This window comes from Crocodylus porosus, unplaced genomic scaffold, assembly GCF_001723895.1.
Source record: "Crocodylus porosus isolate Cpor-Errol unplaced genomic scaffold, CroPor_comp1, whole genome shotgun sequence".
In the NCBI taxonomy this organism is placed as follows: Eukaryota; Metazoa; Chordata; order Crocodylia; family Crocodylidae; genus Crocodylus; species Crocodylus porosus.
Genome location: NW_017728948.1, coordinates 11,097,802 through 11,105,616, shown reverse-complemented (window position 1 = coordinate 11,105,616; position 7,815 = coordinate 11,097,802).

The window sequence follows — 7,815 nt, the reverse complement described above, 5'->3', positions numbered from 1 at the left end:
GGCAGGAAGCAGGGAGCTGAAAAACTGCTGCCTTTTATGCATTTTCTCTGGCCCTCCCCCAGAGCACTGGGGTTGGATGGGACCTCCGAGAATGCTGACAGGTCACTGGCCAGCCACACATGTCAGTCATGAAAGCACTCCTTCCCCTCCCTCTCCCCCTCCCTCCCCTTACTTTCCTTTTTTTTCCCCCCACAGGGACTCCAGTATAGGCAAGTCAGATATTCAACCCTTGTCAAATATTTGACCCACGCTGTTAATATTCGACACACGCTGTTAATATTCAACTTCCGGTATTCGATTCGACACCTATTTGACCAGCTGCTATTCGACTCGACTTTCACTTTTCGAGGTCGAATATGTCAAATATTTGTCGAATTGAATATTAAGTCGAAGCTTTGCACAGCCCCACTGTACAGCTGCCTAATGATACTGTGTGGCTCTAAGCCCTCCAGTATATACTGCATTCTGTGATACCTGACTGCAAGCTATACAGTTTCATCATGAACATAAACTCCAGCAGATCATTCAAACTCACTACTAGCCCAGGAGAAAAAAAGTGAGTACAAACTCTGAAGAATGGAGTCCCCAGGCGTCAGTGCTAGCAGCAATCCTTTTCAATGTCTATATCTCAGACTTTCTGCCTACAACATCCATGCAATACATGTACACTGACAATGTCACCAGAGTAGCCCAAGCAATTGATATGACAGAATTGGAAAAGATACCGAGTACTGACATGGAACTTATCGCTGATCATCTTCACAAGTGGCACTTAAAGCTGAGCATCAATAACTCACTATCAGCACTCTTCCACCTGGACAATTGTTAAGCCAAGAGCACACTGAATATCAGTGTAGGCAATCACATCCCTTCCCATGAGCATACCCCAACCTACCTAGGAGTCACATTAGACCATTTCCTCACTTACAAACATCACATTCAGAAGGTCAGCAGTAAAATCTCTGCCTTATGATGTTTAACCAGCGCAACATGGAGTGCCAACTTCAAAGTGCTCAGAGCCACCACACTTGCAATGGTATGTGCCCCAGCAGAATACTGTGCTCCCACATAGTCCAGAAGTTGTCACACTATAAAGCTCAACACTATAGTTAACAGTGTACTGAAACGCAAAACAGGATGTACAACTTACACTCTCAGGCATTAGATCAAGCGATATAAAACAGACTGACCCTGACATCATTACTGGAAAAGAGACAAGAGATACCAAAAATCACTTGCTCCATCAAGTCTTAACTAAAGACTCAATAGAAGCTTAAGAAACTTAAAAGGCATAAATCAGTTATACGTGAAGCCACAAGCTCCTGGAAGAGAGTGGGGGTGTCGAACCAAACCTATGTGCAGCAACAGAGTGGGCCAACTGCTGGGAAAGATCAGAACTATTCCTACAGCATTTTCTACCAACACCAAACGAGTCTCCCATTGGGCATGGCCTTAACAGAGAAGCATGGGTCAAGCTGAACAAACTGAGATCTAGATATGGATGCTTCAAAACAATGCTTTAAAAGATGAACTTCTTGGACAGGCCCCTGTGTGAATTTGGTGTCCAATAAGCAGCACGGCACTTAAATGAACACTGCAGTCTTTACAAATGCCCAGACGGGGTAGATGGAATCCGCACATTGAATCATAGTACCAGGTGGTGACTCAGAGAGCCTGTAAATAGTTCTGGGCTCTGACTTTCCCTGAAAGCATGTGACAAAATCCTTCCTGAATTTCCACCAGGAGAGCAACAATCCCTGCTGTGGGTTGGACTGAAGAATCTTGCCATCTCTGTCTTCCTCTAGGTTCAAACTTGCATGCCAAAGGGCTTGCTAAGAATGGGTTGTCTGCTCCCCCTCTGTCTCCAGCAGGCAGTAACTCATGTTCCTTCTCCCTCCTCATGCATCTCCTGCAATCCCATCTATAAGGTAGCTGGGATTGCAGGAAATGCTTGAGGAGGGAGAAGGAACATGAGTGCCTGAGATGCTCCAGACCATGAAGAGCAAGGAGGAGGTAGGTGAGCTGCTGCTGTGCAGATACCATTGCTAAACATTACTGATTTAAGTCTCATTTTCCTGTATCCACCTGTTTCTTTTCTTCTATGCATATCATAACTTCTTTGGAGTAGGACCATCTTTGTTGTGTGTTTATACGATCCATGGCACAATGGGCTCCTGGTCCATGGGTGCTCTGATAATACAAATGCTGAGGCAATTGAGAAAAATAAAACCCCCACGGGACCCATAGGATGCTAAATCAAATGTAGGAGGTGGGAAGAAGGGTGCAGTTGGGAAGGGCAGGGAAGGATGCAAATCAAGGATATAGGGAAGGAGAGACAGGAAGATTAAAGAGTTCAGAGGGTACGTGGAGAGTTACGTTGGACAGGGAGGACGCTTCTGTATTGGAGGAAGAGTCCTGGTGTGGATACTGAGCCATTTGAGGGCCTGGAAGATATTATATTGAAACAAATTGTGTGTGTGGGGGGGTGCGGAAATACGTTGTCTGTTGGGCACAGTCCACGCACAACCAGGGTGATGTTGTGTCAGCTCACCACAGGGGATATCAGGAGGCATTCTCATACAGAGAGGTTGCATGTCTCCTGGCTCCCCTTGCTCTTTAGGAAGGTGTACCTGCTGCTGAACTGTGTAATAGTGGGTGATCTGGTCCCTGCCAGAGAAGAGTCCTGCTCCACAGGTTAGTGGGGGGAAGGGATCCATCCTGGGGGCTTTTCTGTCCCGTCCTACAGCAATTACTAAGTATGTATACTGGAGTTGGAATAACTGACTTCTGCAGGCTTTGGCAGGTAATCATGTGGTTCTTTATAAAAGCACGCACTAAAATTGTGCGTCCTGGATGTTAAGAACAAAGGCAGCCCATTACTTGAGGTTTCCAGTGAAAAATATAAGACTGTGGCCTTTGAGAGAGAGTGCACATGAGCAATTTTCTTCAGCAAAATTGACTTTTGCAAGCTGCCAAAGGTAATAGTGTGCGTTTCCAAAGAAAGTCAATTGAGTCTCCTTGACAGCAGGAATAAATGCAATTATTGTTATGAAGTACTGCACTAGGATCCAGCTGTGATTGTTTAGGGAAATGGTGGTGAATCAGTGTTGAGGAAACCAATCTGAATGAGGTTAGGATTTTACAGAGTGACATACCAGCAGTTATCACTGAGTCAAGGAAATTATAGACACTTTTAGGTTCCTTTTTTTTTTATAACAACATTTGAGGTTAGGATTGTGCAGGCTGGATGGCTGTCCAAAAGAGAAACAACAGTCTAAGTCCACAGAGAGGAATGAGTCTCAATCAGCCTACAAACACTCATGCCAATGCTATATAATAATAGGTAACGTGGTGCTAACATGACACATCTGGAACACTCAGCTAGTTCTTTAGGATATCTATACATGCTCCTTGGGTACTCTCAAGATAATTACCCGAGCCATACAGTGCAAAAATAACCTCATGACTCTGCGCTATGTAATTCCCACTCTCCTGTTCCCTCGCTCATTCTCTTCTGTGTTCGTCCTGTTCCATGTCGTGTTCTACTTAGCCCTAAACTAGTTATTTGCTTGGGTGAATCTTGCTTTTAAAAAGTAAGCCTATTAAAGCATTTTTCATACTTGGAATAACACTGCAAAAACAGCAGTTTGTTTAACCTCTTTGAATATTAAATATCTAGTGTAAATGCCCTACTTACAAGCCATCTCTTTTTTTGTTCACTTACAGGCCCTTTGGCCTTAGCCCATGGTTACAAATAGAGCTTGGCAGTAGCATGGCCATAAAGGTTAGGCTGCACTGGTCTAAGATGGGAGCTGTTATAGCTGGACAGGGGAAGAGATGCATGCAGCTATAGTGTGGGTTGTAATTTGGCCCCCTGCAGGGACAGTCTGACCTTTATTCACATCCTCCTACTATTGCCTTCTTGTCCTCTTCAGTGGATGTGTGGGACCAAGACTCTGATCAGTCCACAGCTGTACGGGACACCCAGAGAGATTCTGTTGCCCTCGTCCAGGGGTTGGTATCATAGCAGGTCAGAGCAGCATCTGCTTTCTATGTTTGTACCAAAATCTATACCTTTTGAGAAACCAGAATTTACAGAGACGTCTCCATAGGAGTTTAAAGAGGTCATTGAAACAAACTAGTACTAAAAAAAAAAAAAAATTGTATCTTTTGGAGCTTGTCCCTTGATGCCCTTAACATAATAACCTACCTTCCTGTGGCAAAGCCTATTGGAGGGGAATAGCCAACACAGTTTCAGCAAAGTAAAGCTCGGAAATTCTTCGCTCCCATCAGAAGGCAAGAATTTAGGGTCATCCATTAAGGAATCAGAGGATACTGCCTCCAAGTCCTTCCTATCAACTAGAATCAGTTTGGGACGGGGGGAGGGAAGGCAGTTCTGGATGGTATTCTACCTCTTCAAGTCAGTGAGGGCATCACAAATCTAGCTCTCCCTCTAGGGTTTCAGAGTAGGAAATAGTGGAATTTAAAACTTCCTTCATTTCTGTGATATTGTCTCAGATTAGAAGGGAATTACCACAGGCAGCAGTGGTTTCCCTGCCCTGATTTTTTTCACTTCTAGCATTACCTTCTGGCACAGAGAAACCTCAAATGTTTGGGCCTGTCATGGAAATGTGTTTTGTGGACTAGGGGAGCAGAGTGCAGGCCATAGAGTCAGTGCGCTTATTTTTCCCCATTACCACAATTTAATTCACTGTGAGCAGATCTTTGCCTTCATTAACTTCCTAGGGAAGTGATTTTTGGGAGCTATTGTGCTTCTATTCTAGGAAGCCTGTGCAGTACAGCCCTGAGGGAATACCCTGAAATGGAAGGAGAGGTCTAGAAACAGGATGCAACTTGGAAGCACCTATTTCTTCCCCCTGCCCTGAGTTGTCAAATGAAATGCACTGCTAACTGTTCTGCATGGTGCCACCTGGTCCACCAAAGCACGTGCCATTTCAAGGCCCAACAACTCAATACTGAGGCAGAACAACAGCAGTGGAGGAAGGAGAAGGAGACTGTGACAGGAATGCCACTATTGGAGCCTCTCTGGGTATGGCTCTGCCCTCCTGTAATGGGCCAACTGCCTGCTTACTTCCTGCCATGCCTTGATCTTATTTAATTAATAGATTGCTGTAATTAGTAGGAGGCTGCCCATTTCTACACGCCCCGATGACAGGGGGCGCTATCTGCGGCTCCTTTTCCTCCCCTACACCGCAGCCCAAGCCTCGCAGATGGTGCTGGTGTAATCTGACTCTGGCTCTCCTTTTGCCCTCGGGGCCCCTCGCCACCCCTCTGCACTCTCGGGGCCCCTCGCCGCCCCTCTGCACTCTCGGGGCTAGGCCAATGCACCCCCCAAAACACAGCGCCTTCCCCGGTGCCAGGAACCTCCATGCTACTGGGGAGTCCCTTAGAGGCCTTCTCCAACCGCTACAGCTTCACCTGGTCCTCCGGTTAAACAGTAAACACAAAACACAAAACCCCCGGGCTATAACATAAAGCTAAACCGTCTGGTCAGACAACAGTTAATCCCTACCAGGCAAAATACTGCAGCTCATGGCAGCATCCGTGGACTCGTGTACCAAACCTTGGCCTTCTCTCTGCACTGGCTGAGCTCCTCACTCCCTGGCTGCCAGAGGAGGAACTGCCACCCTAGCCTCCTGCCTGGGTTTAAGAAGGGCTAAGCCCTGCCCCTTCCTGTCAGGGGGTTTCGCCGGTTGCCCCAGCCGCCAGCACCTGTGCTGCCCCGGTGACTGGCAGCTGCGCCTCCCCCTTCTCACCGCTAGGGGCCTCTCTTGAGCCGTCCCTGTTCTCAGGTGCAAGACACCTAAGTGCTCTGCGACAGAGACCAACCCGGGGCTGCAAATCCCACTCCCCCGTGCAACAACATGCCCCCATTGTCGGAGAATGTGTGCATCCAAAATCACCCGAGGACCCATCAAGCCTGATGGACGTCATCCTCGACTTTAAGGGACCATCACTGCTGCCAGCACTGTCGTCCTTCTCCTGGTGTGTCACACTATCCAAGCTATTTGGGTTAGGTTGATAAAACACACTTTTCATGCTGCAATAATGAAACCTTTACCCAGCTGCATCTTTAAATCAATTGATATAAAGCCAAATTAGCCATCAGCCTTGAGACAAGAAACAAAAAGTGCAATTAGCTCATGGCAGAAAGTCGAGAAAAACTGTCGTGTTTCAATCTCGTTCAGCCATCAACATATTCCTAGCCTTTTTTTTAAGATATCCTAAAGTGGAGAAATACATACCCTAAGGGCTATGTGAAGTCTTCCCTGTGTTTTTCAGGTGTTCTTATTCAAGAATAAGAGAAATGGGGAAATCGATAGGTGCTGCAAACCACCAAAACTTCCTGGCACAGACAGCTGAAACCCTGCCAGTAAATTTCACCCCTCCACCATCTTCTTATTGACCTAATATTTGCCAGATGCCTTCTCCAGAGAGGGTTGCATTGAAACTGAAATGTACGTGGCATTGCACAAGGGAAACGGTCGTCACTTCCGTAAATACATAGTAGTATCATTTACATAACACCCCACACACATGTGGTGCTGTGGAAGCTGTGGGCGGAGGACGGTCCACGGAACTGCTGCAACTGTGTTGACTTGAAGGCAGCGAGTCAAATTGTTCTGTCTAGTTGCATGTGCTCGATGTCAGATCTCAGCTTGGCACAACGACTCCGTAGAGAAGTCAGCGGACCTACACAAGGGTAACTGGCAGGCTTTGATGGACATGTTTCTCTGAAGTTTTCCCACTTTCTCTGAATTTTTCAAGCTCTTGTGCAATGTAATACTTGGCCTCTTGAAGGCTCGGATCGAAAACATTCACTCTTCATTCAATTTCAGAAGAGCTCTGTCAGATATCTACCAAAGAAACTAAAAAGGAATGGTATAAATAAGGCTTTTTATTGGGACAATGCTGGGTGGCTTCCCAAAAATATAGGGCAAAAAAATAAAGCCTGATCCTTTTAACTTACATCTTCTCACCAGCCACTGTCTCTTCTCTCATGGAACAAGGTCGATATTCTACAAGCTTTTATGCTCATATTAATTCTAATCTGGTGTGACCTCACTGAACAGTGAAGCCTAAAACGTCTGTTTGCAGAATTACTGTGCATTTCAGGAGACGAGAAAAAGCTTTTTTGATTAATCATGTCCCTTAAATACACCATAAATAAGCCCTTTGGAATTATTCCAAGTTATAGAGGTGATGAATTGGTGGGGAAGACAAAAAGATGACAGAAAGATTCAGATCAGCTTTCCTTTCCCTACCACCCTTACCCTAAAGGCATGTTCACACTTTGGGGAAGAAAAAGTCCAATAGTTTCCTATTCTTTGGGGCTACATATGAAATACAGAGACACAGAAAAGTGGTAAACTCAACTTACAACTGAGTGGGTGTAAATTCCAACCCCTCAGAAGGATCCTAAAGCTCTTGACAGAACTTAACAGGAATCTGAGAAATTGCACATTGATAAATTGATTCTAACTTGTTTTAAATTTAGTGGTTTTCCTTCTCTTTATATTATGATATAAATCAAATGAGAAAAGGTGGCAGTGGTAGGTATGTGTTTCCATGTACTTGCAAGTCTCCATGGATTTTTAAATACAGCCTGATGAGTAAGTCCATAAATTGTGTCTATAGCAGATATTTTGGAGGTCTGGAGGTGGAATGAATGTTCTCCAGACTTCCAAAGGACATTGATCAGAAATACTTTTGGGATCTGCCAGAACTCTGAACATATTTCTCCTGAACCTCCATGTGTGGTCAGTGCATCAGTTGTCAGATTCATCTCTGGCA